This window comes from Lactuca saligna, chromosome 1 (assembly GCF_052625555.1).
Source record: "Lactuca saligna cultivar CGN05327 chromosome 1, ASM5262555v1, whole genome shotgun sequence".
Lineage (NCBI taxonomy): Eukaryota > Viridiplantae > Streptophyta > Magnoliopsida > Asterales > Asteraceae > Lactuca > Lactuca saligna.
In genome coordinates, this window is record NC_136417.1 from 138,458,287 (window position 1) to 138,486,093 (window position 27,807).

Below are 27,807 nucleotides of genomic sequence, written 5' to 3' on the forward strand. Positions count from 1 at the left end.
TGAGGCATATGCAATAACCTTTCCCCTCTGCATTAGTACACAGCCCAGCCCTTGCTTCGAAGCGTCGCAATACACCACAAAATCTTCGGTCCCTTCTGGGAGAGAAAGGATGGGCGCACTGCAAAGGGCCTGTTTCAAAGTCTGAAATGCAGCATCTTGCTTTTCTCCCCAATTGTAGGTCACAACTTTCTGGGTTAAGGCGGTAAGAGGCTTTGCGATGCTGGAGAAATTCTGGATGAACCTTCGGTAATAACCAGCAAGACCTAGGAATTGGCGAATTTATGTTGGTGTAGTTGGCGCAGACCAGTTTTTGATAGCCTTGATTTTTTATGGATCCACGTGGATTCCTTCCTTGCTGACCACGTAACCGAGGAAGTCCACCTTTCTAATCCAAAATTCACATTTTGAGAATTTTGCATACAGTCTCTCAGTCCGTAGCGTCTCTAGAACTTGCCTCAGATGTTGACCATGCTCTTCTTTATTCTTTGAATAAATGAGTATGTCGTCTATGAATACTATCACAAATTTATCCAAGAATGGATGACATACCCAATTCATTAGATCCATGAATACGGCTGGGGCATTGGTTAGCCCGAACGGCATCACTACGAATTCGTAATGTCCGTATCGTGTTCGGAAGGCCGTCTTGGGAATATCACTCTCCAGGACTCGCAGCTGGTGATATCCCGACCTCAAATCGATCTTGGAGAAGTAGTTGGCTCCTTGGAGTTGGTCGAATAAGTCATCGATTCGGGGTAGGGGTATCGGTTCTTGATGGTAAGTTTGTTGAGTTCTCGGTAGTCGATGCACATTCTGAATGATCCATCCTTCTTTTTCACGAATAGTACGGGTGCTCCCCATGGTGAGAAGCTCGGTCTGATGAATCCTTGTCCAAGTAGTTCATTCAGTTGGCTGGATAGCTCTTGCATCTCTGACGGGGCTAATCGATAGGGTGCTTTGGCTACTGGGGTAGCTCCGGGAACCAGATCGATTCGGAACTCAACTTGTCTCGCGGGTGGTATTCCCGGAAGGTCCTCGGGAAAAACTTCGGGAAAATCGCGTACGTCGGGCACACTTTTGATGTCCTGGACTTCGCGTTTCACATCTAGAACATGTGCCAAGAACGCGTGACACTCCTTGCGTAGGCATTCCCGAGCTTGTATACTTGAGATGATACGAAGAGTGGTACTTGGTTTGTCGCCCAAGACAATGAAAGTTTCGCCAGTTGGCAGATTAAGGCGAACGGCCTTATCGTAACATAGAATGTCCGCATGATGAGAACTCATCCAATCCATGCCAATGATGACATCGAAACTCTTAATCGAGACTGGCATGAGGTTGATTGAAAAGGGATTATCGTTTAAAGTTAGGGTGCAGTTTAAGTATATCTCCTTAGTGCCTTCGGTTTTCCCGTTGGCCATTTCTACCATGAATGGTTCACTTAATGATTGTGGTATTGATTTTAGCAGGCTTTTAAAGTCGTGACTCACAAAGCTCCTTTCCGCTCCACTATCAAACAAAATGCATGCATACGAGTTATTGAGAAGAAATGTACCCGGAACAACAGTAGGATCCGCAATGGCTTCATCTTGTCCCATTGCGAAAACTCGGCCCCTTCCGCCGGTATTCCGGTTGTTTGCCCTTGGGCAGTCCTTGTGGTAGTGCCCCGTGTCTCCGCACTCAAAGCAGGCGCGGCTTACCCCGGTATTAGTGGTGGGGACGGATGGTTGGGTTGGCCCTTTGCAATAGCGGGCTGTATGTCCCTTCTTATTATAGTTGGTGCATTGAAGATTGGGGCAAGGACCGTGGTGGTGGAAGCTGCATCAGTTGCATTTAGGAAGTTTCCCATTATATGAGCTTGTAGGGGCAGGGTTCACAGCTACAGTCATAGCGTGGGTCGCTATTACTTGTTGTTTCCTGGGGTTTTCCTGGAGAGTTTGTCCCCTCGTTTTGTTCCAAGTCTTACTCTGGCCCTGAGTTTCCCTAGGTGGATTTGCGGTTGTTGAAATGATGCTGGGTTTTACTCCGTGGTCGATGAGTCGCTGAGCCAGGCGCTTAGCTCTGTTGTAGGTAACAGGGCCGGAAGCTAGGACATGCCCTTGAATATGGGGTGACAACCCCCAAATGTACCTTTCAACCTTCTTTGATTCTGGGTTGACCATGGTAGGGCATAGTGCAGCGAGGTCGTTGAACCTAGCTGTGTAGGTGACTAGGTCAGACCCAGTCATTTTCAGATTCCAGAGCTCCTGCTCAAGCTTTTGTACTTCGCCCCTTGGGCAGTATTCTTCCAGTAGTAGAACCTTTAGATCGTCCCAACTCATGGCGTTGGCGACAGTGAGCGTCACTGAATTCACATGGCTTTTCCACCAAGTGAGGGCTCGATCTACAAAAGTGCAAGCAGCGAACTTGACTTTGCTTGCTTCTAGGCATGAGCAGATCTCGAAGACCGTTTCGGTCTTTTCGAACCATTGCATTAGTGCAATGACTCCTCCAGTTCCATTAAAAGTTTTTGGCTTAGCGTTAGAGAACTCCTTGTAGGTACATTCTCTTCCTTGGCCATGACCAGTGCCATGATTTGGATGATTCGTGCTGCTTCCCGCCCCTCCATTTCCGTGGGAGTTTATTTGTGAGAGGGTTGCAGTTACTACTGCTGTGATAGCAGCCTGAACCATGGCTGGATTATAAGCTGGTGGTGGAGGTGGTGGTGGTGCCGTGCCCGGCCTGGGCCTTAGGTTTGGACGAGGAGGCATCTTGCTGCCAAAAGAAAAATATGGAAAAATTTATAAGTTTTGGCAGTTCAAAGTTGAATGATATTGAATTAACTTTTAATAGTTCTAAGAAGTTGAGTTTGACTGACACAATGTTTTGAGCTTGAAAGTAAAGTTTGAATAGATGCACCAATGAATCGAACGATTTGCGCATGATTAACAACAGTAAGAAAAGCGGTATACCCTTATATATATTAAACATATAGTTGTGTTACAGCGGGGTCTAGACAAAATTTCTTGGCCTTTCTAAAGGCCTCCGATTACGGAACAATTTTAAAGAAAATAATACTTTTATCCGAAGTCCTAGTTTATAACAAAATTTGAGAGTTGGGAAAGTACTACTTGTGGTGCGCTTTGCGTTTGGAGCTCGACTCCGTGTCGGACTGCTTCGACTCCATGAGGCGTCTATCAAACGCAGCTTGTTGTTCTCTTAATTCTGCGAAGGCCGCGTTTGCTTGTGCTTGAAACGCTTCGGTGCAAATGTGGATGTCGTTCTGCATCAACTCTAGGCGGTTGATATCGGCTGTGTGGATTTGCACATCCACATTGATCTCTCGGATTCGGTTGGCTTGCACTCCGGATTGATAGCACTGGTTGGCGAGTTTGCCAACCATGACCGGAAGTGCACGGTCGGCTGATCCCCCGCCTCTCACATCATAGAAGTCTCGGCACATGCTGTAAGGAGGGCGTAAGCTTTGTTGTTGGCTCCAATGATGGAGGTGACTTCCCCACACTGGAGTGGGTCCTTGGAAATTCCTCACGTGGACGGGAGATTGTGGGATTGGTGGATTTATAATTTCTGGCTCCGAATATGTGCCAGAGTCATCCCCTGCCTCCAAATCTATAGGCTCTTCGTCTTCTTCAGGATCTGCTTCGATCCACCCACCATTACCTTGGTTGGGGTAGTAGGGGTCATTGGGGTGATGGAATCCCGCCATTTAGACTGTACGAGAATAGAGTTAAAAGTTTACTATAAGCTAGAGCACATGAAACTTACCCTTGAGTTTAATGGTTGACGGCACTCGAATACACCCTCAATATTCTTTAGCGATATGCTTTTGGTAAGTTTAAAATTTGTTGTCCATTACAGACACTCCTTGGCATATGTTTAGTCGGCTCTTGGACAAATATAGTTGATCAGGCTATATCCTTCCCAGTTCCGATTACATGTCCCAAGGCATACCTGCACTGCACAACTGATATATAATACTTCAATGTTGTTTTAATTATGATACTAACCATGTTATTGATATGAAATGAATGCATGCCTACTTTACAAAAACTAAATAAAATTTAATTTTTAAAAGTATGACTCTTACTCAGAGTGTTTTTGCCCAGTTGAGTTTATAGTTGTATACCAAAAAGAAATGGTTTTGATATACTTAATTCCCTGTAAACAATGCTCTGATACCAATCTGTCGCACCCCCAAACCAGAACGGAGGAAACGTTCGGGGGCGAAGGACGTCATATTCAGTATCATAACAGTTCATAGAAAGGAAAGTACACACCACCATATATATTAAAGTTTCCAAGATGTTTACATAGTTGTATTCATTACATGTTCAAAAGATAAATACAAAAACATCATTCAAAAGAAGTAATTAACGCCAATGTGTTAATCCCAAAAGCTGATTCCCAAACCTGCTTAGCGATTCCCTGAGAATACAAGTTATTTCAAAGAAAAAGTGTCAACAATTAAGTTGGTGAGTCCATAAGTAGTTTAGAAAAATTTGATGCCATTCCAAAATGGGTGTAAGTTTTCCAGAAAACGTAGCATTTCAAATTGTAAAGAGTTGTGATTTGTTGTGTTGAAAATGAATGTATTAGATCCAGAAAATCCCATATTTTCCCTAATGGTTGAGATACGAGTTGTTGTGTTTTCCAAGAAAAACCCTTATTTTCTTATAAAAGTATGAAATGCATATGAATGTTCGTGTTATAAGTTGTGAATAATTGCACCAGGAAAATCCCTTATTTTCCTATTAGTTGTTTGGTTTGTATGCAGGAAAAACCCTTATTTTCCTAACAATAATGGCAGTCTCTAAGACCGAAAATCGTAAGAAACCGACGTTCTCAAAAGTTGTGTCATAGTTTTATATATAATAAAACTATGCGAAGATCACATTTGTTAGATGAATCATAGTTTTAATAGCTACTCGTTCATAAAAGCATAATATCATAATAATTGTATATCCGATGAGTTTTATAACCATACTAAACATAATATGCCTGTAACGACGTTCTTCAGGCGTCGCAGTGCTATGACAACTGTCACCCCAAAAGATGGACTGTAGCTAACAGTTAGGGCGCGGGATCATGACTTCCCGTATAGATCTATACACATTTGACACGTTCTCCGTACGGGAGATTCTGGTTATAGACAGGACTTGCTGCATTACTTTCTAATAAAGAAAAGTAACGTTTGAAGATGTACACGTCTCATGGATTCTCAATTAAGTTGATATTAAAGTGATAGTTTTGTATGCAAAGTTTATCCTTTTTCACAATGTTTGATAAAGCAAAATCATAAGTTTTTAGAATGTATAAAACGATTTAACAATGAAAGACCATTATATACTTCGTATAAGTCTAATGCACACAAAGTATGACAAGAGTTTTCGATAATAGTAATGAGTTCCAAGTGGTTTATTTGATAACACAAGTGAAGTGAAACTTTATAAAATACACGATAATAACCGTATGTTTACTTGTATTCCCCCCCTAAAAGAGTATAAAAGCATTTAAAATGTATTTAAAGTGTGTTTGAAAGGGGTATGAACTCACTTGAAAGCTTGAAGATACCAAGATGGAAAATCGGGTAGAGTTTCGTCTCAGGAAATGGGTTTTCCTCGGAAATCTCGGGATTTCTCGGGAGTAAAATCGACCTTCGGGACTTGCACAAAGTGACCAGGGCTTCGGGGTAGTGCGAGCACAGAAAACAAGGTAAAACGCAAGCAAAAGGAGAGAGAATGGGCCATTTTCCCGGGAACCCTCGCATGCTATTTATAGGGGGGCCTGAGAGGCCTCGTACGCGGGGCGTACTCCCGTACGTGGCGCGTACGGGACGTCATCGCTGACCGCATCCTCGGCTGCAACGTCTCGGACGGGACGGGGGAGGGGTAGCTCGCATAGGGGCGACGTGGACGATCCGAGGCTGTGGCCTTCGAGTACGCGGGGCGTACGAGGGTACGCGGCGTGTACTACAGCCCTAGGCTGACTCCTCTTCGGATAATACCGAATTTTGAATAAAAATTATATATAAATTATTTATCAAACTTCAAAAATTCATATCTCCTTCATACGAACTCCGTTTTTGACGTTCTTTATATCCCCGCGAAGGTGAGACTACGATCTACAACTTTCATTTAGATTCCGTTGGCAAATTCCGAAATTATTTTTATTATTTATTTATTAAAGTGACGTGTTTAAGGAATTTCTTTAAAAATTCATAACTTATTCATATGATGTCCGATTTGAGCGTTCTTTTTATGCATGTTTGTAGTTTAACGATATCTATGACTTTCATTTAGACACCTAAGGTAAGAAAGTGTTTTATTGAAACTTTGCATTTTTACGCAACTTCGTATTGCTGGTTTTTGTCGGAAAACTTATAATGAGCATAACTTCTTCGTTATAACTCAGATTTTTGTGTTATTTATATGTTTGGAAACCTTAAGACGATAACTAACACATAGTGTACTCCAAATAGAGTTTTTGAATACTTCATTTTTTATGATATTCTATTTCCTTTCTCAAGGAGGTTACATGACTCGATCTTTACTGACTTGAAATAACCGGTTGTTACATTAATAAATGCTTTAAATGATTTTAAATGCGTTAATGGGGGGAAATACAAGTAGAAAACAACATGTTATTAAAACACTCATATGTATTTTATAACTGTGTTTCCATCCAGCAGATTTCACATACTACAAAATGTGATGCATGAAATGGTTTTCTATCATAAAAATACTTTGTTATCAAATGTATTACTTTTGAAATGTTTATTTAAAATGACATCAAGTCACTCTTTATTATTGTTCAAAACTCTTAGATGTCTTACAAAACTATTTTCACCTTCTTGAATAAAACTATACTTATACACATATGATCTTATATATGTATTCAGGTTATAGTTTTCATCCTTCATTTAGTTTCCCACACTATTGTGTAGCAAGGGTGTATTAACCAACTTGAACAACCAATTACCTTCAAATTATTTATCATAGGGATAGTTAGAAGATACAAAGCTTTATTCCTATTACAAGGAATCACACAAGAGTCAGTTCATTCATGAGTCTATACCAGTACATTACATGATACACAAGTACATTTACATATGCTTACATGACACATGATTACGTTTACATATGCTTACATGATACATGAATACCTTACATGAATACTTTACATGAATACTTGTATCTCGATTCACGAGGATGATTTATTAGTACCTTCTGTGTAAATTGTTCTACTTATCCCAGTTCAACGGGATATGTAGACGGGACTAACTATTTCGAATCACAGTTGATTAGCACCAGTGGTTGATGAACATCTACGGATGCCTACGATTATTACTTATACTAGGAGTACCTTTATGGGACTAACCATTCCTTGGGCCTACTGTTCGGTACAGATGTTGATGAACATCTACGGATGCCTACGGTTAATACTTATATTAGGAAATCGATTACGGGACTAACCCTTCCTACTCCCTACTGCTGCTAAAGAGGACAATTGGACAATCTTTGGATGTTCATTAGGTTATACATTTTGCTTACCGCGATGTCATGTTAGTCCTAGTACCAAAGGTTAACACTTACATTAGTACATTTTCCTATTTACTTTATTTTGTGATACATTCACATAAACGAAGAGTTAGACTAAGTACTTTTAGTACTAGTCAATAGAAAGGAAAAACTATCATTTTACTTACAAAACATTCGGGTCTTGGTAGAAGACTACATTTCATAGTAGTAGGAAATAAGGGATTTTCTAGGGTTTTCATACTTATATCAACTGTTTCATTCAAAGATTTAAATAGCATACATAACAGATTTCCAAAACAAGACAATGACATTTAAATAGTTATGAATTCACCAGCTTTAGGCTGATACTCGCTTCCAAAATAACTTGTATTCTGAGTTCACTAGTAGACAGGTACGATGGACAGGTTTTTGAGAAGACGGAGCACATACAAGACTCATCTTTTAATTTGATTGTATATTTTGGTGTCTTATTACAATGAAGGAACACATATATATTAAAACTTTACTTTTAATGCAATGGATGATATTGATGCTTGTTTACTACTTTACACTGTTGTGATACTGTACATGACGTCCTCCACCTCGGAATGTTTCCATCGTTCTTGGTTTTGGGGTGTGACAATATATGATTAGTATTATTATGGTGCTTCACTTTGCATGTTTTGACTTCCCAAATAATAAGATTATTCAAACCATCCACAATCGATTTTACTTTGTAAGTAGCTATTGAGGCAAGACTGTCATGAATTGTTTTGTAGTTTGTTTGGGACAAAGTGGCTACAGTGTTCATGAGTTCTCCTGGAAGAAGATTCGAGTATTGGATTTAACCCACACTCATTTAAATCACTTTATGGATTTTATCACGACTGATCATGAGATGATAATATCTTATATTCTTCAAACGGAGACATGTGAGTTGTAGTTGCGAGTCGGTTGCACATTGACATATGTTACCGCACCAGTAACTTGATTGTTATAAAACATATTGTTGTATGTAATTTGATGAGTAAGTACAAGCAAGCATTTGGGTCAAAGTTTATCCATTCCTTTTACCTCATGTGGATAAAAGCGATATATGTGGGTCCCTCGATGATTTAGTGATGACATCATGCCTGGACTTATTTAATTTGTTCAATTAGTCCATTGTCATAAATCGGAAATCAGGAAACAATAGATGGATAGTGAGAATGATTATAATCCATGTCTTAATCCATATGATATCTAGAATGGAGGAATATATGATCCTTTATCTAATGGACACGTCCTTGACTAGGTCAGAGTTCGACAACGACTTTTAAGAGCTACGATTTCTAGTCGGGTTGGAGTCATGCTTGAAATAATAGTTATTAGACTTATTCAAGTGGGAGACTGTTGGATTTGGTGTCTAATCCCATAACTATTATTGGTATGTACTTCACCCAAGAGTAGCATGGTCCATTTGGGTTGCATGGGATCGACACAATTTGGATAGACTTTTGTGAGAAGAGGATATTTATGATTTATTAATATATTATAAGTTCTAGTATATTAATATGAAATCAAATTATTTAATTAGTATTGATCAAGAATTAGTTTGGAATTAATTTTGTGATCAAAAGTGACTAATTAAATAAATGGGGATTGATTTGGTAAATCATTCATTTTTATATAGTAGGCTTATGACCCATAGTTCTTCATGTTGGGCTAAACCCATATGGTGACCCATGGATACTCCATCGAGGATAAAACCAATGGATCATGAGAAATGTGGAAATTTATGAGTTACATGGTGTAACCTTAATGTGCACACTATATAAGAAGCCTCATAGTTTATGAAATTAGGACTAGTGGATACATAAGTGAGGGCAAGCCGATTTTGATATAACATAATCTTCTCTTAAGGTATTCCAATTGTTGGTGGTGTTGTGTGATTCCATTTGAGATGCAACACTTGGGGCACTAAGTGCTTACAGGTCAAAGGCTTCCAACTACAATAAAAGGTGTGTTTTCTAACTTGTTTTATTACCCAAGTATCAAAGATTGTATGCTAGTTAGGGTAATACCTTGGATAGTTCAAGTTTGCATGTATAATAGATAAAACATAGATCCAAGGTATTTAGGGTTGCATGTAGAACTTCGGAGTGTTAGAATGTTCAAAACCCAATAGTGGTATCAGAGCCTAGGCTTGTTTTCAATTATAATTGATGATACTTGCTTGAAAATGCTTTAAAAATCGATTTTCTATTGTTTTGGACAGTGGGCTCTCCGATTCCACTGATGGACTCGCTGAGTCCAAGCACAAAACAGCCCAACTCTCCGAGTTTGTTCATACACTCGATGAGTTGGAGCCCACGACAGCAGATTTTCGATGTTTTTGGATGGAATTAGACTAGGATCATTAACCTAAGCTATTTTTGAACCTATAAACCTATTTTTGATTTGGTAATGATCATGCTTATCAAATTTAAAAGATAATTGTCAAAGTTTCATGTTTTGTATTAGTTTATATGGTTAGGCTAATTACATGAAATTTGTTTGATATGAATTGTCTTGTGCTTATGAGTTTAGTTTAGATCATATACAAATTGATTGTTTTGTATGTTACAATTTTGATCTAAATAGTTTTTGATGAATTCCATAACTTTTCCTCAAGTTTTGGAAAATGAAAAGTTTTTCTTTTAAAGAGACCATTAAACTTATAGGTTATGAACTTGAAGAGTCGTTTTCCCATAAATGGTTTTGTGAACTTCAGAACTTGTCCTCAAGTTATGGTTTTTCAAGCGTGTTTTCATTTAAACCTATACTAAACTCATAAGTTATGGATTCAAAAAGTTTTTGAATAATTTAAAACATTCCCACAAGTTTTGGAATTTATAAATGTAAAAGTAGAACTTTTGAAACATTTAGTTCCAAACCCTAGAACTTTAAATGTTTAAAATTCCATACTTATACTATTATAATGTTATAAGTTTAATATATATATATATATATATATATATATATATATATATATATATATATATATATATATATGTATAAGAGTAAAGTCAGTCTTACCGTTAGTAGGCCTCATTAACGAAGCCGGTCTATATGCAATGTATATTTACATGTGTCTATATATATATATATATATATATATATATATATATATATATATATACACACACACACACATACACATACTAGCTGTCTACCTGTGCAATGTAACGGGCAGCGAATAGTTTATTTCAGGAATTAATTCTATTCGAAAATGTATTATATTTAATGGAGCACAAATCAAATACACATCGTTATTGGTCATACATTGATTGGTTTCAGTTTGACAATTAATATGTTGATGTTATAGGTTAAAAACAAGTATTTTCTTTTTTTTGGACAAACTATGTTGTTATTTTTGGGTTAACAAAAATATGATGCCATTGTTTTAGGTTAACAAAAGTACATTGCCATCTTTTAATGTTTTTGGGTTAAAAATAGTACATTGACATTTTTTGTACATTCACATTTTTTGTTAAAATAAAAGTGATTTTTTACGATATAAATATAAGTAAGTTTAACAAATTTGAAAAAATTAGCTATATTCGAGGACTAAAATTGTAATCTTTTAAAATATAATTGTTATAATAATGGATATAAAACATTTGGAGTGTGTGTGTGTTGGGTAGGAAATTTATTAAAAGATTTAGTTAAAATATTGATTGTTGAACAATGACAATGACATATTGGCTTTCCATTAGATTTTCAAATTAGCTTTCAAAAAATATTGTTTTCTTTAGCTAAACAAATTATTTTCATTTTTTAGCTAATCAAATTTGTGTTGATTCTTTTTATGCATAAAACAATGAGCATAAACCCCATATAAATTCTTCATGTTTGTATTTTTAGTTGGTTCACTTTAACCCCTCAGTTCAATACACGCTTCATAAATATTTATACCTGAAGACTTCCATATAACATCAAATGCATGATTCTCTTCATGGGGTAAGGTTACTTGAACACTTATGTAAAAGATAGTAAAGTAATGCGATCAACCAACCTTCTTGTAAAAAAAAATGAGTTGTACTCATGACATATCAAAAACTTTTTTGGCCCCATAGTCTTAGTCTGTTTAGTATCTCAAAAAAAAAAAAACTTGTGAACTTATAATAAGGAAATCACAGTTTAGTGTTGCAAAATTAATATATTAGTTTGTTGCTTTCATGTATAACATTTCAATTTTATAATCACCTCATCATTTCCGGCTGGTTGCTCTATTATAGCAACGCACTTACAACTGTTTACTCATAATAACAACACATTTACAGTTCTCTCTCAATCAAATGAAACCACAAAAACTGATGAATGAGGAACTCTGGTGTTCTAATCTTTCCGAAAGAAATTACAACTAGATCTCAATCAGCTGTAAGAACAAATTCAAAATGTAGTTGCTATAACAATAAATTATGGAAATTATTAGCATATTATCACATGCCTCTATTATGCCTCTGTACATACACATACAGATAAAATTATACAATCTTCCCTTTAAATTATGTGATCATTATTAGTCTTTTATAAAATAGTTAAATGCAAAAAAATACAAACATACTTGCACCTATTCCTTTAATAACACTGTCGAACCCCATAATTCATCTCCTTTTAGCCTGTTGAATCCTTTGAAAAAACCCCAGAGCATAATCAAGGCCATTACTTTTAATACTGATCAAATATAGACCATTTGTCCATTTCCTTTCATTTGCATTTCTTTTCCCTCTTTAATGCCTTCATCCCAACTTTTGCAACATTGCCAAATCATTAAATATGTAACCATATACAAACATAAACTTAACAAGAATAGTTTGGTAGGAATGAAAAATAGAAGATCAAAAGAAGTTGTTGGATGAAAGTAATGAGTCACAACCAAGGTAGATTCCCTCACATGAGCCGGTTCTGATGATGAATTTCTACCTTGTTCAGTGTATAATGAGTAAGAAACATGAAAACATAAGACCGCAATCAACATTAATTAACATATGGAAAGAAACCCTTGATTGGATAATAAAAAGAGCCTGGTACATGAAAGGGAGAGTGGATGCTCACCCTTATTTCATGAGTAAGGGCCTGAATACCAAAACATGAGGAGAGATTAAATAGGCCAGAATACCAAAACATGGAGAGAGATTAAACGGGAACAATTAAGTTGACTAACAACTCATATGTATCAACAATTCATTGTATAATCTAATCAATGTATTAGAAAGCCAAGTTTACATATTTAACCCATCAGGATACTAAAAAATTTAAAAGCAATAGCCCAACTTTATTGTTGTGTTTTCAACTCAAATTGACTCTATTTCATATAAAGGACACTGAAATTTTCCTTCTTTACAAAAATGTTAGACAAAAAATAAAAGGAATAAGACTATTGGTACCTTCAAACTTGGTGACAACAACATCATACTCTTTCTAATCTCAAATTCGTTTAAACTTATGGATCTTAGTTCAATCTTACTCAAGTGCAGTATGCTCCTAGCTAGCTACATCTACACTCAAAACATTAATGACCAACAAATCTGTTTTTAAAACTAAAATAATTATATTACAAATTTTAATAATAAAGTTTAATAGAAACTATTAACATTAGTCGTCAAGCATCATACTACTGACACATGATCTAAAGAATTCCAATAGTAAGCGAATTAACCATACTCGACACAAACTTGATGGATCTTCTCCATCTGTTGAATACATAACCTACATTAATAAAATTCAACAACCCCATTATTGATTTACTTTGTGAAAGGGTAACTAAATCTAAATAAATGTAAGTTGTTGTATGCTCAAGATTGGATGGGAAGGTCTTCATAAAAATCTTCTTCATCTTTCTTTTGTAGAATCACCAAAAGCAGCAGGTAGATTTAAAAATGTAACAAAATACAAAATACTAACAAATATAAAAAAAGAACATGATCATTACCTTAAGCCAATAAATCTTCCCTAGGGTTTTTAGCATCTTGAAGCTTTTATAGCCACACAAAATAGGATAAAAGGAATATTATTCTTCTTTATTTTGATATTTTCCTAAACATCATTGATAATTTCACAAGCAAATTTCCTCATCAGCTCCTCAATGGCCTACCTTGTGACATATCCACATCAATAAGCCAAGTACTTATTCCAAACATGTAATGTAAATATACTAAATCAATATTCAAGGGCTATTTATTTTTCTATAGCCACATTTCATCAAAATTAAGGAGGGGGGGGGGGGGGGTCATGCAAGGAGATAGGGAGACATGGTTCTTAGAGATCCATTAATTCAATTTCATACTGAATTTATGAATCACATCCCCATCAATATAGAGGATGGTGAGATGATCCAGATAAGGAGGCTGTAGATGAGATAAAAAAAAGAATGTGAATTAGTCTAACGGTGGAAGCAATCAACCAACATATGCAGTTGTGGAGGCTACTGATTAGGTCGAGATAGGAGGGGGAAAAGTAGAGAGCCAAAATGGGTGCAGTCCGAAATGGGTGCAGATGCCAGTTAGGAAACAAAGGGACTGGGAGAAACACAACCTTATTGTTACAAAGGTTTCCTTCACTGAACGTCCAAAATTGAACACATACTTACCTTATCCCATTGCGATTTCTTATTCATATTGCCATTTGGAAAGGAAGAGAATGGGTAGATACGACTGTCATATGCAGTTCGTGATGTGAGGTTGAAGAGTGGGTACTGGTGTGCAGCTGGTGTGATAATAGTGTGGAAAGAAGTATAAGTGGGGTGGTAGAGGGGCATCAGTGGAGGTGATAATGACATTGGGGTGGAGGTAGTGACGACGTCAGGAGGCTGGTGGTTACCGAGGCCTGTCGGATATTGAAGGAGAGTAAGGAGGGAGACAGAAGATATTTGGAAGAAACATCGGCTGAAGATGTGTAGAGGATTTTAGGATTTTTAAAAAAAGAAATATAATACCATATGTTACAAATAAGATGTGCATGTATACATTTGCATTGCAAGCTTAATAACAATGTATATGGTGGTATAATAGTTGCACCTCTTTATTTTCAAGAAAAATACAATATGCTTTATATATATATATATATATATATATATATATATACACACACATACTAACCATATACCCGCGCCAACCGACGTGTGCGAATGGTTTTTCAAAAATTAGTTTCTAGAAATGATTTGTTCTTTTGCACAAATAGTTACTACACCAATTCAACGGTGTGTACTAAAACTCGATTCAAGGAAATCTTACAACTATCATACTCAACCTACATGGATATATGTCCAATGTTGACTAACAATAATTAAATATATGACTCAATCCATTAAATCAGACCCATCAACAACTGTACAATGCTATAATTGTTTACTTTAAATAGCAACCAAATTACAACAAATAAAAAAATAATAGTTTTTATATAATGCTTTAACATGATACATAGACACTAAATTATAGATCTACTTATCTTGTAGTAAAAGGTGCCAAAGGTGTCTATCACTTGATTTTGTATGCCTTCCTACAAAAATCGAGTTAACATCAACACATTCAGAAATCAGAGCCATAAGAAATATATTAAAAAAATGAACATTATTTCAACATTTTTGCCAAGTAACTTTCCATATATATATATATATATATATATATATATATATATATATATATATATATATATATATATATATATATATATATATATTAATTTACACCAAAGTACATTGCTATAAATTGAACATTATTCACCGAGTAAATCTACATCCATGACCTTGTTTGTTCACATAGTTTTTGGAACTGTTTGTCATATTAGTAGGGTGTTACACTATGATGAAAATAAGGGTGAATTGGTCTTTTAGTATTATATATAATGTGGGTAATTTGGTATTTTAATAGAGGAATTGAGGGTGAAATTAAATTCCTTCAATCATCCATTACGAATGGAAGATTTTGACATAATTAATAGAAATCCATCCATTTGACAATCAAACAAACAATGGAATCGAATATTGAATTCGTATTCAATAAAAAAAATAGAAATACGTAATTTAAAATGAAATGTTATCAATAAGCATACCTAGTTGCGTTAGCTGATCAGGTTACAGTTGACAACTTCTTTCTAAGATAAGTGAATTCTTTTATCTCAAATAAATTATGGTGACTTTGAATGCAGTTGTTGGACTTACAATACCAAAATAATAGATAAAGAGAAAGATGGTCATTTCTTAGGGAATAAAGACCAAAATCATTAAAAAACTCCAAATGAAAGGATAAATTATAACTCGATTCCTTTAGGGACCAAAATCGAAAAATATAACTAAACTCTAGTAGCAAAAATGTACACCACTATATTGCAAATATGATAAAGCATAAAAATGGAATTTCTTACCTAAAAGTGTGGTGGGTCTTGAATTTGTCTTTTCCTTGTAATGACCCAAAAAGCAAGGGTAAAAATTTTTGTTTTTAGATAGTAAAAATACTTTTCCATAACCCTTAAAATCTCATTACAATTATTCTCAAATTAAATTCCATAATAAAATTATTTCAAACATCAGTGTCCCACAAAACGCCCATGTGAGAGTGCACGTTGCGCCATCACGCCTTGCCCTTGCCCTTGCCCTTGGAATCTGATGTACCTGAAACAAATCCACAACATGTAAGCTAATACTTAGTGAGTTCCCCATAGTATACCCCACACACAATCCACATAACACACATCATATTAGCTATGAAACTACATAAATCACATAAGCCATGCATACATAAACCTGTAAGGATGTCATAGGCTCCCTCCAGGGTCTTACACCTTTGTGCCATGGGCTACCCCACATGGTATATACATGGGAATGCTATGGGCTACCCCACATGCTCTTACATCCAACATGCCATGGGCTACCCCACATGGTCTTTTCGTGGGAATGCCATGGGCTACCCTACATGGTGTTACATCTAATTACCATGGGCTCCCCCGAGGGTTTCCATGCAATAACATACAATCACTAGCATATCAAAAAACAGAAATGTCTAACATCCTACATACACATACATAAACCTGCAAGGGTGTCTTAGGCTCCCCCAGGGTCTTACACCATCGTGCCATGGGCTACCCTACATGGTCTTTGCTAACAAATATACTATAATCACATAATGGCTCGACCTCAGTGCTTTAGACCCATTGGCATGGTGAAAAGACTCACCTCTCGAATGTTGAACTGCTAAGCTGAAGTCAAGTATCTCCCCACATGTTGCTCCTATTTTCCTGCCTATAATCATCATGTGATTAACTAGTCATCATCCAAAAAATTACCCCAAAGTCAACCCTGGACATCCCTAGTCAAAGTCAAGGTCAACAGTCCATGTTGACCTCAACTCGTCGAGTACAACAAGTAACTTGTCAAGTTCAGTCAAGTTGGTGATCCACTCGCCATGTAACTAGTGTAACTCGTCGAGTCCCTCCGAAAACTCATGAATGCCGAAAACTCCTGAACCAGAAAACCCATGACAACTGAAAACTCCTGAATAGAAAACTCATGCCAGCCAAAAAGTCTGAACCGAAAATGAGTAAACCCTACTGGACTTGTCGAGGCAGCCAAGGGACTCTACGAGTTCCTTCAGTCATCCCCAAGTTCGGCCTTTCCAGTGGGATCTAAGGTCCCAAACTTCAGATCCAACTCCTCCTAGTAAAGATAACATCAAGTAAAGGGACTTCATACTACGAAAATATATAGGGACTACGAAAATCTATAGGGACTTGAGACTAAGTTATTGGTAGCCCTTCATGAAGTGGGAGATCACCTGGTTTGTGGAGTGGTGCTTGACCTGCAGGAATGTCAAGGTTGAGCATTAGCGGCCTCACAGCAAGGTTCAGCTGCTACCCATTCCCATGTGGTAGTGGGAAGAGATCACTATGGACTTCAATACGAAGTTGCCAAGGACTTGAGACTGAGACTGGATGTATAGGGACTCTGTCACATGTTTAGATTCTGCTGATCCATCAAGTACTTCCGACTCTTGTGATCAATATAGATTGTGCACCGAATCCTATATAAATAGTGTCTCCATATCTTGAGGGCAAACACCACCGCTCCTAATTCTTGGTCGTGAGTGGGGTAATTCATCTCATGAGGCTTCAACTACCTCTAAGCATAAGCTATCACGTACTCCCTCTGCGTCAGTACCGCTCCTTTGACAACCCAAAATTTTCATTTGTATGAACCCCATAGTCAAGCACTTCAATTAAAAGTTAAATACATTTCTGCTAATTTTTAGCCGGTTTAAAGTCCGTTTGATTATTTTTAATAATTGTTCTTGAAACGAATGGATAAAAGGAAGAAAATTTTAAAATATCGGGGTAACAATGGAACAATCATCACCTTAGTTAGGTGTTCACGGCCAAACAAAAGGGGTTTGGGGCGTGAACTCCCTTAGGGCCACAAAATCATGCCTTAGGCATGAGTTTACTCTTCATTCTCTCATTCTTCAACTTCCCACCTCAAGAACTCTCACCATTCTCTCTCAAGTATCATCCCACCCTTCTCACGATCTTTCAAAAATGTAAGTGTTTCTTAACTTGATTTGTTGTTATAACCTAACATCTATTTGCTATACATCATATCATCCATTCATTCTTGGTTTTCACTTAGATCTTCAAGTGTTTTTCAAAACACCAAGAACACACACTAGTGTTCTTGGACCTTAAACACCCAATCAAGCTTCTATCTAGTAAGTACACTTGTCCTAGATTTTTTTTTTGTGCTTGAATGATCTTGTTTACACTTAGAAAACACCAATAAATCATAAGATCAAAGGTGTTTACGGCCAAGGGATGTTCTTGGGCCGTAAACCCTTATAAGTGAGGAAAAATGCACCTTAGTCCCTTCCTAAGCCTTGGACACTAGTCTAGATCACTTCCTTGAAGTGTTTAGGACCTTAAACATCAAAGAATCCAAGTCCCCATAGATTTTACGGCCTTAAACTCATAAGGAAATGGTCCTTAGGCCGCAAACTCTATAAAGGGGTGATATTGTGCCCCTAATGCTTCCTAAGGCTTGGACTTGATCATAGAATGCTTACTCTTGAATTATAAGACCTTAAACACAAAATGGAACTTAGTTCCATGAGTTTACGACCATTAACTTATGGGGGAAATGACCTTAGGCCGTAAACTCCATAAGGAGTGGTCCTTGGGCTATAAACTCCAATACCATGCCATGCAACCTCTAGATGCAACACTTTGGTACCCATAGCACTTGAATCACAGTTTTTCCATGACCTATGGTGTCTAAACTTCGTTAATTAGCTGTTAAATGACAAATTGGATACATATATTTTTATTATATGTTAACTAGGATCATTGTGTTTGCTCAAGTGTTCACTTAACACCTAGCACCTTGTCCAACACTTCCGTACAATCCACTCACTACAGGTGAGTTCATACCCCTTATTCAACCTTTTAAATGTTTTTAAATGCTTTTATGGGGGGGGGGAATACAAGTTGAATCATACTATTTATTAGATCAATCACATGTGATTAATAACTAGCATACAAATGGATTTTCTATACTTCAAACTGGTTTACTAAACAAATGACTTTAAACTGCTTTTAAAACTATTTTACATGTTAAACTTCTTATCAAACTCACTTTTATGTACCAAACCTCTTCTATTACAACTTTTAAAGTTATATACTGTTAAAAACCAATGCTATTACATATATAGTTATATAAGTATGGATTGAAGGACTTAGGATTGTCAACTCACTTTATTTCCTGTTCCTTTTTTGGTTATGGACTTAGAGTATCATGTTGTTTATCCGAGTGTCGTTGGATCCTTAGTTATATGTTATGTATATATGTATAGATATAAAGACTTTTATTTGAGTTCAATACATTCAGTCATACAAACGATTCTGCTAGTAACTATAATATGTCTAGTTAGGGATATACTACTCATTACTACTAGTTCAATGAAGCATACAAAGAGTCAGTTCATTCATGAGTCAATACTTACTATTATGAGAAACTATACAACTATACTATGATGAGAAACTATACAACGATACTATTATTAGAAACTATACAATGATACTATTATGAGAAACTATACAACGATACTAGGATGAGATACAATACATTCACTACACCAGTACATACATTATATAAACAAGTATACTATAAAAGAAATGTGATCCACTGTATCGGAGCATGTCTTCATTACCATGGACCAAGTTGTAACCACAGTGTAACATCCCGAAATAGCAAGAGTTGAGTTGAAGGGCTAAAAGTGTAATTTGGGAAAGAGTGACTCGGCGAGTCCATGGATGGACTCGGCGAGTAGAGTCACGACTTGGTCGCGTGTTAAATAGCCGACTCGGCGAGTCAATGAGATGGACTCGGCGAGTAGGCGCTGAGTGGAGAAAACCCTAATTCTCGGGGTTGAGCCCTATATAAAGAGCATTATGTTTCCTCCCCAACCTCTTTATCACCCCCTTGAGTCCCAGAAACCCTAAAATCATGGAGAAGCACCATTGTTGAGTGGATTGGAGCTTGGAGAAGTAATTATTGAAGAAAGTTTGGGAATTTGAAGGTGCGGAGCAAGGGGCTTTGCTTGGATTCGAGTTTCCTTGCAGATTGGGGCGTTCCTCTGAGGTAATATCTCGTTCTTAGGCTGTTGTTATCTTGTCTCTTCATTTTGGGGTTTGAGGGAAGCTTATCTTTGGTGATATTGGAGTCTAGAGGTTAGATCTGAGGTTGCTACCTCAGATCTGGAATGGAGGAGAGTTGGAATGTAGGAAAGTCCCTGTGTTGAGTGTTGGATGAAGCTATCTTGTCCCAAACCTTAGCCCTAATGTGCAAAATGCATAGATCTCTTTGGATTCACGTAAAGTTTGCCACTTTACGTGATGGATGAGTTGTAGGAGGCTAGATCTATGTTTTGGATCAATTGCATGGTCTAAAACGCTTCTATATGGATTCAGACCGGTGGTACTCGGCGAGTCACATTGATGGACTCGACGAGTTGCTTGAAGATGAGCTGAGACTCGACATGTTGGAAGAACAACTCGGCGAGTTGGATGAAGATGGCCTGAAACTCGGCGAGTTGTATGAACAACTCGACGAGTAGGTTGATGATAGCCTTAGACTCGGCGAGTCTGTTTTTGGACTCGGCGAGTCTTGTCGAAGAGTCCAAATATTTTCTGTTTGAGTCGAGAGCCGGCGAGTCAAGGGATGACTCAGTGAGTTGTGTGCGAGTGGACTCAGAGTTGTTGGACTCGGCGAGTCTCGGGGTGACTCGGCGAGTTAGGTCGCGGATTGAGTGAAGTTTTGAGTATGGGAACTCGGCGAGTCATAGGGTTGACTCGGCGAGTAGGGTCAGTCAGGGGTTGACTTTGACCTAGTATTTGACCAAGGGTTAACTAGTGGTTTCCAGGGGTGCTTTGATAATTATTGATTATGGTTTTGAGTTCAGTGCATTGGTGGCTATCCAGTGGTGGAGATCGTATCGGTGATCAGAGCAGCTTGAGTTATCTGTTCAGTCGGCAGTTTCAAGGTGAGTTATCCTCACTATATCTATAGGGTTTAAGGCACCAAGGTCAACCCTTTTATCGGATGGAAACCCGGGTAATTGTCTGTTGTATGATATTGCGGGATATGGGCCGGAAGGCGTTACGTTATGGGTCGGAAGGCATTACATGTTGTGGGCCGGAAAGAAATGCATTGTGGACCAAAAGGTCATGGCCTGGAAAGGCGTATGTGCGTAATTATTATGCTGGCTGAGTCATAGGGTGATGTGATGCTAGTGATCGGCTAGGCTGGTATCTTGGTTAGGGTAATGATATGTTATGTGATCTGTTGATCGATTTGCTAACTCTGAACTGTTATATGATTATATGTTATGTGCATGGTTGTCTGGTCTGGAGTGTAACCCGGTATGCATTGTTGTTCTATGTTCTGTCATGATATGTATGCATTTTATGTTGTGGGCCGGAAGGCAATATGTCATGGGCCGGAAGGCAATGTGTTATGGGCCGGAAGGCATTACGCTATGGGCCGGAAGGCGATATGTTTTGGACCGGAAGGTTGTGGCCTGGAAGGGCGTATATGTGGTTGGTATTTTGGGGGTATCTCACTAAGCTTTCAGGCTTACAGTTGTTGTTTTTATGTTTTCAGGTTCTCAGGAGTTTGTGGCAAGGCAAAGGCCTGATCGTACTGTTCCTCGCGTTGGTGTTTTATGAAATGGACATGGGAAATACTCTGTTAAATAATGTATTGAAAACCTTTTTGTAACAATTTTATTTAAATGGGGTGTTTGTGAAAAGTTTTAATTGTTTCGAAATTTCGGTCGTTACAAGTTGGTATCAGAGCCTTGGTTTGAGCGAATTGGAGGAACATATGTGTGACTCCTGTCTAAAATCGAGGAGGGTTTTAAAAAGAGGAAATAAAATGGTTTTTTTTTTAAATTAAGTAAAAGGAGGACGCGGAGGTACGATCAGCCGGAGCCAGTAAGTAACCCCAAATTACCATTCATGACATTTGTTTTATTGAGCTTTGATAGAACATCATGCTAGTGTTAGGCTAGGGATCTTCAGGATTTCATGATAATGTTGCATGTTTTATGATGCCTGCTAGCCTATGGTTTTCCTCTGTTGAGATTTCCAGTGTTCCTCTAGGAGTGAGGATCGAGCGCTTGCTATGAACATTTGTCACTAGGGTGTTGTGGTAGTACTTCATACAAATATGGGTAGGTGTGGAAGGTAGTATGGGCCCGTACTACTGAAAGCACAGGACCCATACGCGTATCAGGGAAACCATGACCTCTAGGGTTGGGTTGAGAGTTGGTTCCCGGGATAGTGGGAAGAGTATGAGGTTTTCTAGTATATTTTCCGTATGGAGATTTTGAGGCATGCTGGAAGCGGATCTGGGTCAGGATTGGGTGTAGGAGGAGGAGTTGCGGACGGGTCAGTACCGCCCGAGGTTATCGGTCAGATGAGTACGCATGAGTTGGATGTGAGGATTCGTGAGAGCCTTCTTGATGAGGTTGTTGCATTGTTCCGGGCTAAGCTACCGGAACTGTTTTGGTCGATCAAGACCGCCATGGTGGAGTATTTTGATGAGTGTTATGCGGCTCTCACAGAGACGGCTACCACGGCGGCTACAGTGGCTGTAGCAGCGGTAGGGGGAGGAGCTGATAGGGATTTCCAGTATCGAGACTTCGATAATACGAAGCCTCCCACCTTCGATGGAGTTCAGGACCCGATTGTTGCTATGAGGTGGTTATCAGACGTGGAGGGGTGTTTCTTCACGTGTTCATGCCCTGCTGATCTGAGGGTGAGGTGTGCTCTGAACCTGTTGAGGCTCGGGGCGAAGGATTGGTGGTGATTGACCACGGGGTCATACTCGGATGCGCAGAAGGTTGCGGTTTCATGGGATCAGTTCAGAGAGATGTTCAGCGCTCGCTATGTTCCGCAAGATGAGAGGGAAAGATTGGTTCAGGAGTTCCTTGAGCTGAAGCAGGATTCGGAGTCGGTGACTGAGATCACCAGGATGTTCTCTGAGAGGGCGATGTTTTGTCCTGAGTTCGCTTCGGAGCAGGCTCAGATCTCCCGATATCTGAGTATGCTCAGGGGGGGGGGGGAATATCAGACAGTTTGTGTCTGCGCAGAGGTGCGAGACCTTGTTGGAGTTGCAGGAGGCTGCCAGGCGGCGTGAGTTAGAGATTGAGTTGTAGTTGCGTGAGCTGAGGCAGGCTCCGGTGCAGTCGCTGCTGGTGCCAAAACGGTCCATGACCGTTGATGTCAGAGTTGGGTATCTGAGCAGCCACACTTGTGGGAAGTGTGGGAGGAGTCACACCGCAGTTTGTAGGTCCGGTGGTGCATGCCGCAAGTGCAGAAAGGAGGGGAACTATGCGAGGGATTGTCGGCAGTCAGCGCCGGTTCGGGATATGAGGATTTGCTATCATTGTCGTCAGGTTGGACATATGAGGGTCAACTGTCCACAACTTTTCGCAGGACCGGTGCAGGCTCCAGCACCAGCCACTTTGAGGATTTCCGGAGGAAGTCAGGATGGAGCGGAGCCCCCAAGGGCTCAGGGTCGTGCTTATCAGCTTGCGGCAGAGGAGGTCAGGGCAGTGCTGGATGCAGTTGTGGGTATGTTTCTTCTTGATGTATCGTTATCTTGCGAGTACTGTGGTGTATTATTTGTGCTGGTATCTTGTGTGGATTTCGATGCGGTATTCGTCGTTTTGCGGGTTGAGGTTTTGGTTATGGATTTGTGTTTCGGGTTCTCGTCTTGGTATCCGTTGTTCTTTGAGGGTTTGGCATGGTTATGGATTTGTGTTTCGGGTTTTTGTCTTGGTATCCGTTATTCCTTGAGGGTTTGGCATGGTTATGAATTCGTGTTTCGGGTTTTCGTCTTGTTATCCGTTGTTCCTTGAGGGTTTGGCATGGTTATGGATTTGTGTTTCGGGTTTTCGTCTTGGTATCCGTTAATCCTTGAGGGTTTGGCATGGTTATGGATTCGTGTTTCCGGTTTTCATCTTGGTATCTGTTGTTCCCTGAGGGTTTGGTATGATTAGAGTTTGGTGTTTTGTGCTATCGTTGGTTATCATTCGTGAGGTTATTAGTGGAGATGCAGCATTGGGTTGAATGTCGGGCAACATCTGCAGTTGTGGATTGGATAATTGGAGATCAGATTCTTTTTTGAGCGGATTGATCAGTGAGGAGATGTGTTTTGTTGAGGGTTGTTTACGCTTGTGGGAAGCAGTCAGTATGTAAGTGTTTTCTTGGTGCAGGGTTGTTCCGGAAGGTCGTTGATGCCAACCGGTGGTTGTTAGTCAGTGCTATAAGTAGGGGAAGAATTGGAGAATTCTTCGTGAGATCGATGAGTACTTGAGGGTGCTTAGCTGTTGGGTTTCAGCAGTGTTCTGTCAGCCCAAAGTATAGGCTGATAGGAGCGAGTGTCGGGCATACGGGGCGGGATTCAGACCTAGGGCATTTGGTTGTGGAGGCTTGGGAGCAGGCCCGGATCGAGTATGTTTGATGGAGCTAGAGTTCGGAACCCCTAGAGGGCTAGAACGGTATGCATGGGAGGATTTCCGGGGGTGATAACTAGGAATGTCGAATGCTAGTTGGGTGGTCCGTATGGGCGGAAGGCCTGGTGAGGCGGTCCAGTCATGCTGAAGACAGGTATTGTTGAATCAGTTTGAGGATATGGATTGTGTAGGTTGCAGTGTGATTACATTGGGAGGTCTGGCCCCGGGTAGTGATCTTGTTTAGCTGAGGTAGTGCATGGGCTCGAGAGTCCCTGCGAGGAGAGTCAGAGTGAGTGTGTTGGATGGATAGCGGACACACTAAAGGGTGGTGTAGCGTTGGGCGAGCACCGTGGCAATTGTTGGAGTGACATTGTGGTCGCGTGGATTCCTTGGTAAGGGAAAAGAGAGAGGTAAGAGGTGTGTAACTCCGAGAGGGAGTGCAAGTTCACGGAAGTAAAAGTGGCAGAGCAGAGTTATGAATAGAGTACTTCGAGTATGGTTTGAGTAGCATGTTTGTGGCAGTGGAATAGAAGCTCATCCGGTTTGGGATGCCTGCTGAGGTTGCGGAGGGAATCCCGCAGGTGTAGAGCCAAGAGGCTCAGAAAGGATGCAGAGAGAGAGTCTTGAACTCTCAGTGTGATTCTGATCAGGGTATGGGGTATGTATTAGTGGCTTATGCTGGGGAATGTTTGAGGATATTATCAGTGAATCAGGTTTTCCCAACCTGCGGGTGTTAGAGCCAGTTCAGCATGTGTATGCGGTTGCAAGGGGAGAACTCGTGAGAGTTGCTCTGAGATTGAGAATGGGTCTCTCAGTCGTCCCGAAATGGATAAAGTGGGATTCGGATCGGGGATCCGATGGTTCATGGTTTTCTAACCCTTATGGGTCAAGTGATTATTGAGATTTGGGGCGGTGATGCATGTTGGGTAATTCTCGGTTATTGAGTGTGATTATCAGAGGGTACAGTCGGTGCCTGGTTCGAGACGGTGATCAGGACACCGTAAAGGAAGGGAGAGTATGTTCGAGTTTTGATGTGTATGCCTTGAGGGACCTGGACCGGTTAAGGCCAGGTGGCGCATTTTGGGGGTATCTTTGGAGTTGAGTTGCTGTAGGCTTCGAGGGTGAAGCCTAATTTAAGTGGGGGGAAATTGTAACATCCCGAAATAGCAAGAGTTGAGTTGAAGGGCTAAAAGTGTAATTTGGGAAAGAGTGACTTGCCGAGTACATGGATGGACTCGGCGAGTAGAGTCGCAACTTGGTTGCATGTTAAATAGCCGACTCAGCGAGTCAATGAGATGGACTCGGCGAGTAGGCGCTGAGTGGAGAAAACCCTAATTCTCGGGGTTGAGCCCTATATAAAGAGCATTATGTTTCCTCCCCAACCTCTTTATCACCCCCTTGAGTCCCAGAAACCCTAAAATCATGGAGAAGCACCATTTTTGAGTGGATTGGAGCTCGGAGATGTAATTGTTGAAGAAAGTTTGAGAATTTGAAGGTGTGGAGCAAGGGGATTTCCTTGGATTCGAGTTTCCTTGCAGATTGGGGTGTTCCTTTGAGGTAATATCTCGTTCTTAGGTTGTTGTTATCTTGTCTCTTCATTTTGGGGTTTGAGGGATGCTTATCTTGGGTGATATTGGAGTCTAGAGGTTAGATCTTAGTTTGCTACCTCATATCTGGAATGGAGGAGAGTTGGAATGCAGGAAAGTCCCTGTGTTGAGTGTTGGATGAAGCTATCTTGTCCCAAACCTTAGCCCTAATGTGCAAAATGCATAGATCTCTTTGGATTCACGTAAATTTTTCCACTTTACGTGATGGATGAGTTGTAGGAGGCTAGATCTATGTTTTGGATCAATTGCATGGTCTAGAACGCTTCTGTATGGATTCAGACCGGTGGTACTCGGCGAGTCACATGGGTGGACTCGAAGAGTTTCTTGAAGATGAGATGAGACTCGACGAGTTGGAAGAACAACTCGGCGAGTTGGATGAATATGGCCTGAAACTCGGCGAGTTGTATGAACAACTCGAAGAGTAGGTTGATGATAGCCTTAGACTCGGCAAGTCTGTTTTTGGACTCGGCGAGTCTTGTCGAAGAGTCCAAATATTTTCTGGTTGAGTCGAGAACCGGCGAGTCAAGGGATGACTCGGTGAGTTGTGTGCGAGTGGACTCAAAGTTGTTGGACTCGGCGAGTCTCTGGGTGACTCGGCGAGTTAGGTCGCGGATTGATTGAAGCTTTGAGTATGGGAACTCGACGAGTCATAGGGTTGACTCGGCGAGTAGGGTCAGTCAGGGGTTGACTTTGACCTAGTATTTGACCAAGGGTTAACTAGTGGTTTCCAGGGGTGCTTTGGTAATTGTTGATTATGGTTTTCAGTTCAGTGCATTGGTGGCTATCTAGTGGTGGAGATCGTATCGGTGATCGGAGCAGCTTGAGTTATCTGTTCATTTGGCAGTTTCAAGGTGAGTTATCCTCACTATATCTATAGGGTTTAAGGCACCAAGGCCGACCCTTTTATCGGATGGAAACCCGGGTAATTGTCTGTTGTATGATATTGCGGGATGTGGGCCGGAAGGCGTTACGTTATGGGCCGAAAGGCATTACATGTTGTGGGCCGGAAGGCAATGCAATGTGGACCGCAAGCTCATGGCCTGGAAAGGCGTATGTGCGTAATTATTATGTTGGCTGAGTCGTAGGGTGATGTTATGCTAGTGATCGGCTAGGCTGGTATCTTGGTTAGGGTAATGATATGTTATGTGATCTGTTGATCGATTTGCTAACTCTGAACTGTTATATGATTATATGTTATGTGCATGGTTGTCTGGTCTGGAGTGTAACCCGGTACGCATGGTTGTTCTATGTTCTGTCATGATATGTATGCTTTTTATGTTGAGGGCCGGAAGGCGATATGTTATGGGCCGGAAGGCAATGTGTTATGGGCCGGAAGGCATTACGCTATGGGCCGGAAGGCGATATGTTTTGGACCGGAAGGTTGTGGCCTGGAAGGGCGTATATGTGGTTGGTATTTTGGAGGTATCTCACTAAGCTTTCGGGCTTACAGTTGTGGTTTTTATGTTTTCAGGTTCTCAGTAGTCTGTGGCAAGGCAAATACGTGATCGTACCGTTCCTCGCGTTGGTGTTTTATGAAATGGACCTGGGAAATACCCTGTTAAATAATGTATTGAAAACCTTTTTGTAACAACTTTATTTAAATGGGGTGTTTGTGAAAAGTTTTAATTGTTTTGAAATTTCGGTCGTTACACAGAGTCT